The sequence below is a fragment of the Physeter macrocephalus genome, chromosome 2 (genome assembly GCF_002837175.3).
Source record: "Physeter macrocephalus isolate SW-GA chromosome 2, ASM283717v5, whole genome shotgun sequence".
Lineage (NCBI taxonomy): Eukaryota > Metazoa > Chordata > Mammalia > Artiodactyla > Physeteridae > Physeter > Physeter macrocephalus.
In genome coordinates, this window is record NC_041215.1 from 134,044,296 (window position 1) to 134,051,821 (window position 7,526).

Here is a 7,526-nt window from a genome sequence, read left to right on the forward strand (position 1 = left end):
TGGTACGCGGGCCTCTCACTGTTGTGGCCTCTCCCGTTGCGGAGCACAGGCTCCGGACGCGCAGGCTCAGCGGCCATGGCTCACGGGCCCGGCCGCTCCGCGGCATGTAGGATCTTCCCGGACCGGGGCACGAACCCGTGTCCCCTGCATCGGCAGGAGGATTCTCAACCACTGCGCCACCAGGGAAGCCCCTGAGTTCATTTTTAACAAGTAGTACAGGAAGTAACTTCATCCACGGGGGCCTCAGTTTTTTCATTGGCACACGAAAGGGACTCTGAGGTCTCTTCCGTAGTGTTGATTCTGTGACAATCTGAGACCAGATTTCTAACTACTGCTCTCCAGCACAAATCTTAGGAGCTGGAACCCTGGTCTGGAAGCAGACTGATCCTGGTAGAGTTGTTTCCCTCTGACAGCCATCAAAAGGACTTGCCCTGTCCAACAATCCCACGTCTGGGTATATACCCCGAAGAATGGAAAGCAGGGTCTCCAAGAGATATTTGCACACCCACGTTTGCAACAGCACTATCCACAATAACCAAAAGATGGAGGCAACCCAAATGTCAGTCAGTGGATGAATGGATAAAGAAAATGTGATATACATTCACATATATATATATATACACACACATACACATATATACACACTTACATGCATATCATTCTGCCTTAAAAAGGAAGGAAATTCTGACACATGTTGCAACATGGATAAACTTTGAACACATTATGCTAAGTGAAATAAGCCAGTCACAAAAAGATAAAAAACTGCACCATCTCACTTATAGGAGACACCTAGAATAGTCAGATTCACAGAGACAAAGGGTAGAATGGTAGCTGTCAGGAACTGGGGGGAAGCGGGGAGGGGAAGTTGTTGTTTAATGGATATATTGTTTCAGTTTAGCAATGTGAAAAGAGTTCTGGAGAGTGAATACATAACAATGTGAATATACTTAGCACTACTGAATTGTCTACTTAAAATTGGTACCAAGGTACCTTTTATGTTATGTGTATTTTAGCACAATGAAAAAAAAAAAAAAAAAAAAAAGACTTGTCTTAGGAGACCCCAAGCCTCCGCCTGGGCTGCGGACCTTGTCTTGCCCACTTTGTCCTGGCCTTAAACAGAGGGGTCTGTGAACTTGGATGAGGAAGCGTTTACATCTTTAATTTCACTAAGCTTTAGTTAAAATGTGGTATTTCCTTCCATTATAGATGTAAATAATAAATCACAGAAGTATCAACAGTATCTGAGACTTTGTCACTGAGAGAAATCAGATTCTTTCCTATCACAAATGTTACAAATTCCTTAAAATATTGTTTAGGCTTATCAGCAGTTCAAAGTTCTATTAGTAGACTGGCTGCTACATCTTGTTAATTAATGTTAATAAAGAAGCACATATATTCCCATATCATAAACTGTTAAATATCTTGATAATTCTAATTCAATATAACTGGTTTCCTTCATAGTCCTATGTATTTTATTGAATGACTTTTAGAATATTAAATTAGATTTTAGATAAAAATGAGAAGAGCTCACAGTGCTTTAATTTTCCACAGAGAAGCTGGGTTTTTTGTTTTTGCTTTTTTGGGAGGCTGGTCACTGTCCATGCTCTAGTAGGTCTGTGTTTTATTCTCGTCCTACCCCTAGTCTCTTCACGACATTTTTTTTCCTTCGATTCCATATATATGTGTTAGCATACGGAAGGAGAAAAACAAATACAGATTACCTATTGCTGAGCCTCTCACTCTCCCCATCTCTCCCCACAGAGCCTTGAAATCACCTTCTGTCGTCCAAGGCTTTTCAACTCTATTCTTCTGCAAACATTTACTTCCTTTCTTCAAAACAAACAACCCAGTCATTCGCCAAAACTTGAGCAGATTCTGTTCCTCAAGACTAGACCTTCAGGTCATCTTTCCCATGAGGTCAAGGTCAAAGGGAAGTTCAGGTGCTACAGGGTATTCAACACATAAACCTGAGGGAAAAGAAAATGGAAATCTGGCCTAGACACTTGGGCTGAAGAAGACAATGAAGCTGATGTAAAGAGCAACTCACCTCAAGTCCGCCGGAGCGCACACTTGGAATTGGTTAATTAGTGATGAGAAAGTATTTGCTTACCTCCATCTACACCGACAGCTCTGAGAAGGAAGGGAGTCTCCTTTACTTACCATCGTGTCCCAAATCTCCATTACGCTGACCACCTTGCACAGAGTAGGTGCTCTGTAAACATCTATTGGCTGATTGACTGGTCCCATTTTATGCTAACCCCAGTATAGCCTATGCATGCATATATTTTAAAAAATAAAATAAGATTTTAGAGGGCACACTTAACCTAACTCAGATACACTTTGAGTTTGAGAAGAAACGTAAAAGGGCATTAAACATTATAATTGCATGTGTGTAAATTAAATTAGTAACTGATGTTACTAATAAGATTGCGGGTGTTACTAATAAGATTCCCAGAAACATAATCATAATGCCGTAGGCAGTAGGTGTTTTAGTGGCTCCATTTTATAGATGAGAAAACCAAGGCCCAAAGATGGTAATGAATTCACCTAAGTCATTTAGTTAACAGTAGCCAGAATTTGAATTAAGTGGACTGGTGTAGCGGGTTCTATCTGTGGTTAGATTGAGTGGTTCCGAGAGAGGGCTCTGGACCAGATATTTTCTCCTACTGCTACATCTGCCATTGTTTTCTGGGTGACTTGAGACTAGCTTTAAGCCTCTGTTTTCCCATCCATAATGAAGAGCCATCTGGAGGTGCTGTGCATGGTTCTGGCATGGTGACATCACAAGCACAAGGCTGGTCATCACTTCCAGGAAGAGTGGTCTGACAGAGAGTGAGCCCGCACGTGGTCCAGACTGCTGGCGAGGCCCGGGGCCAGAATTGCTGCCAGAAGCCAAGGACTGTGAGATTCTGCTCCAGGTCTGGGGGAAAGAATTGCATAGAACACCTACCTCACCCCACTTAGGATATTTCATCCTATAAACCTGGCGGTGACTTTGTGCTTCTAATAACCTGGCGGGTGATAAGTGGGATAACGGCACAAGCAGGCCCTTTGGAGTCCCAGAGAAATTAGCTTTTTGAGGGAAATACAAAGGGATTGCATTCATTTCTAAGAAACTTCTAGAAACTGCTTGGTTTTTACAAATAGTGTGGGCTTTCTTAAACAGGTCTGTGATCTAAAATATTTTAGAGAGAAGCTTAATAGCAAGGATCAGAAGAGCAACCACAGAAATGTTTCCATTAACAGCTATGAAGTTGTAAGACCCCATTCCCATACCATCCTGGTTAACCAGAGATTTTTGATGGACCAGGTATACTACATCCTGACTATACCTTATGAGACCGGCAGATGAGACCAACGGCTCCACCTGGAACTTGTAAGTGCAGAATCTCAGGCCTTACCTAAGAGCTGCTGAATCAGGACCTGCAGTTTTAATAAGACCCCAGGTGATTTGTGTGTATATTAAAGTTTGAGAAGTGCTGGCCTACAGGTCCTCTGGTCCATCTGATATTTTTCAAGCAAGGAAGCGGAAGCCCAGGAGAGGAAGTCTTTTACCCCAGGTGACAGGAAGGTGGGGGGCTGTGACAGGGAAATCCCACAGCCCCCATGCCCAGCGGAGGCTTGTCCCTACTCCTTCCCCTGCCCCAGTGCCCCCCGCCCCCCAGTTATGAGACTCTCTTCTCCATCCCCTTTGCCCCAGAGATGGATGGAGGATGGGCCAGCTGTGTGGCCCCTTAGAGCAGCAGGCAGCCAGGGACACAAAGCACCCCTGCAAGAGAAAGGAGCTGGAGGATGCACGCCTCCCAGAATGCTCTCAGGGTGTGCACAGTGTGTGCAGAAGGATGTGGGGACCACGGCTGGTACCTTTCCCTATGCCCGAGGCTCGCCTCCCAAACCCACACGTGGATTTTCCCTGTGGGAACCTGAGACCTCTTTGACCACAGAATGTGCTAGGTTTGAAATGTCAGGGAACTGATGTCTCAGAAGACAGCCCTTCATGAATGAATTGGTGGGTAAATACCTTGGCTTCCTCACCTGTGGGGGACAAGGACCACTTTGGGCTGACCCCATGCCGTCTTCTAGAGGACCTGGGAAAAGGAGCCCCCACTGCCCTACAGCAACACCCTTCTCAGAAGCACACCCTAAGCTGGCTTCCTCCCTTTCCTTATCTTACTTCCCAGCACCCCTTCTGGGGATTCCTGGGATCACCTCCCACATCAGCTCCTTGCCCTTGAATCCTCTCAGAGTCTGCTTCTGAAGCAATCCAACTGGACTGAGATGAGAAGCCCAAAGATGATCACCACACTGCACTGTAGGGAGGGTGGTTTCCTCCAGAACTTTGGTTCTGTGAATGAGTGATGCAGGTTTGGGGCAGAGCTGAACTGCCGTGGAGAACGGGGACCAGGGCTGGCTTGAGCTGCCCCAAGACACCTTTCTCTTTACATTCCTGGAACAGCCTATCTTCACATCTATGTACGTTACATACTCAGTGAATACTGGTTTGATAGGCACCAAATTATTCTCCTTCCAGGCCACCCACCAAGCTCTGTCCAGCTTTGTGTGATACTCAGTAAGGTGTGTCTTGGTTTCATAACTGCTTCAAAGACTTGGTTCGTAAAACATAACCAGTGAAATTGAGAAAAGAGTTTCCAAAGCTTGGTGTGTGCTGTTTGCATATATTCATAAAGTTCCTACGCACTCAGTCCCATGGGCGTCAAAATAAAGGCTCTGTATTCACTGCGCTACTCCTTCATTGTGTATTCAGAGGTCGCCCACAGAATAGCTGTAGCTACAAGGGAGTCCAGATTAAGGACTCTCTGACTTTTCCCCAGGATTTCCCCTGCTCTGTTACGACTAGAGGTCTGCTGTTGACTCATTTGCGTAGGTTGGAAGGTAGTTGTGCAAACAACATTTTTTCAGATTTTCTTCAAGCATGAGAAAGGTCAATGAGATAAGATGATTAAAATGTTTTTTCGATTAGGAAAAAAAAAATGTCTGCTGTTAAGGCAACACCTTTCAGAAGCCCCTCTAAAACCAGGCCGGACCCTCTAAAACTTGCGCAGGGGTCAGCAAACTCTTTCTGCAACGGGCCCAGCAGTAAGTGTTTTAGGCTTTGCAGGCCTCAGGTCTCCGTCCTCACTACTCAACTCTGTGGTGTGAAAGCAGCCAGTCACAATGTGCAAACGTATGGGCGTGCATGTGTTCTAATAAAACTTTATTTAGACACCCAAATTTGAATTGTATTTCCTTCCAAATGCTATAAAAATAGTCTTCTTTTGACTTTTTAAATAAAATGTGACAATGATTCTTACCTCATAGGCCATCTGGCCTGCTGGCTCTCTTTTGCCAACCCCTAACCTGGTGTTCTGTCACCCGCTCTCCACTCTTGGTGGAGGGAAGGAGGGAAGGAAAATATAATAGAACCGGAGGGAGGTGTTGGGAAGGAAAGCAAACTTCCCCCCTGCCCACATCATCCCTGTGCTCCATCTTCCACGTCCTGTAGAACAAAAACACCCCAAGTAGATAAGGCCTGCAGATGATCATGCAGAAATGTCATGGGTCTAGGAAGTATTTAAGTACCTAGAAAGTTTTTTGACATCTTGTACTGATGTGTCTTGCTTCTTAAATAACACCCCTGCACCAAAGTGAATCTAATGGGGAAACTTGCATGTTAATAAGACAGAAGTGAAGCTTTTATGAAAAGGGAGCCGGTGTTGGGGGTGAGGGAGAACCCCATGCACTCACATCCCAACCCCACAGCGAGCCGGCTTCCTTAGGGGGCTCCAAGGAACACAATCGGATGACCGCTGTCCTAAGAAGAGGAGGCAAGTCCTAACACCACTGCTGTTCCTTTTCCAAAGGCAGTCTTACATTCCAGGGATACACGCAGAAAGCTGGCCAGCACGCTGGATGACAAGTATGCCCTGGATCCCAGCCGGGCACATGCCAGGGCCTCCTCTACAGGGCAGACTCACACCCCGGGCAGAGTGTGACACACAGGAAGGGATTATTGTCAGGCAACATGTGGGTCACAGCTTAGCAAAGCATCAAATGACAGTCAAAACACAGAGCCTGGTGAGAACAGGAGAGACTGAAGTTAAGGCAGGGAAAATGCTCTTCCATTCCACAGAAACCGTGTACATTGATCTAGATCTGTGTGGTGAGAGGCTCTTCTTCCATATCACGGAAAATGTCTCTGTGATCACACATTCCCTTGTGGGTTTTGTTTGTCTGTTTTTGTTTTTTAATTTGGCCACATCGCACGGCTTGTGGGATCTCAGTTCCCCGATCAGGGATGGGACACAGGCCCTCGGCAGTGAAAGCGGGGAGTCCTAATCACTGGACCGCCAGGGAATTCCTCCCTTGTGTTTTTAATATTAGAGATTCACTGTGGTTAGAAGGGAAACAGGTGTGCTCACACTCAGAAAACTGGGCTTTACCCTCCGGGTGTGTCGAGTCTGGCTGTAGCCTTGGGCCCGTCACCTCCTCCCTGACCGTCGGACCTCTTGCGTGCACAGCATTAGCTGCCCTGTGATATCTTAGAAGGTTCAATAAGATGATGTCGACAGGTGCCCAGCCAAGGACTTAGCGACCTTTCCATAAATATTTAAACTGAATCTATATTTGGACACAAAGTGAAAATTGAAGAACAGAAAAGCAGTCCTTTTGGGGGGCTGTTGTTTTGTGTACTTTCAGAGGGTGCAGCAAAAGGAAGTTTACCAAAGGTATTAAATCCTAAAGTTTAACAAACCGCCCGAAAGTTTTGTTAACAAATAATCTATAAAACAAACAGATACAAAGCACAAGTGCAAGGATGTTTGCAAAAATATATGGCAATTGTGATTAGAAAAAAATAGTTGGTAAACATTACAGAAACCCTCCTTTCAGACGCCTCAACAGATCCTTTCTAAATCAGTTACTTGGTTTTCATATGATCTGGGAGAAGATGATATAATTTCAAAAGTGTCTGTCAACTACTCATTTGCATCTGATTTCTCAATGTCTAATTTGTTCATCAGCCAAAACTATACGTATAAAACCAGCTTTTTAATCAGCTCACAGAATGTGTAGAAGAAAATTAATCTTCCATTGTATGAGAGAAGAATTCTTACATTCAGAATTATTATGCATTTTGCACTTGATACAAGGAGGAATGATTTACAGAATTGTGTTAGCTTGTGTCTCTATAAACATCCACTTTAAAAACTGCTGCAAATCCAAGGTTGGTGTGCTGCATTTTCACACCCCCAGGAGCTGACGACAACTCGGAACAGAGTTTTCATGGCACACGCAGAAGAGGGCTTGAGCAGGTTGCTAGGAGAATAAGGCATCTTTGCCTTTTGTCCTCATTTGGAAAAGAGAAAGAGAAACGGTGGCTGGCTCCATGGGAAAATTCTAGGGAAACAGCTCTTGTGTGGCTGTATTCCTATCAGGCAAGGGGAAGGGCATTTCCACTAAAGCAGTGGAATTTCTGCACCATAGCCGGCACCTCCCTCTGCTATGGCTGCCTGAGTCTTAGCCATGCT

The 7,526-nt window shown here is 45.0% G+C and overlaps 1 long non-coding RNA gene across 3 annotated transcripts in view; it reads left to right on the plus strand.

Annotated features, from left to right (window-relative positions):
- The window catches only part of LOC114484727 (uncharacterized), a 12,317-nt gene extending 7,033 nt beyond the window's left edge, over nucleotides 1-5,284 (plus strand). For all 3 annotated transcript variants that reach the window (XR_003677947.2, XR_003677952.2, XR_003677949.2), the window contains exons 3-4: nucleotides 1,762-2,203; nucleotides 2,741-5,284. This is a non-coding gene — a long non-coding RNA (uncharacterized lncRNA). The remainder of the gene's footprint in view (nucleotides 1-1,761; nucleotides 2,204-2,740) is intronic.
- Nucleotides 5,285-7,526: the final 2,242 nt, after the last annotated feature.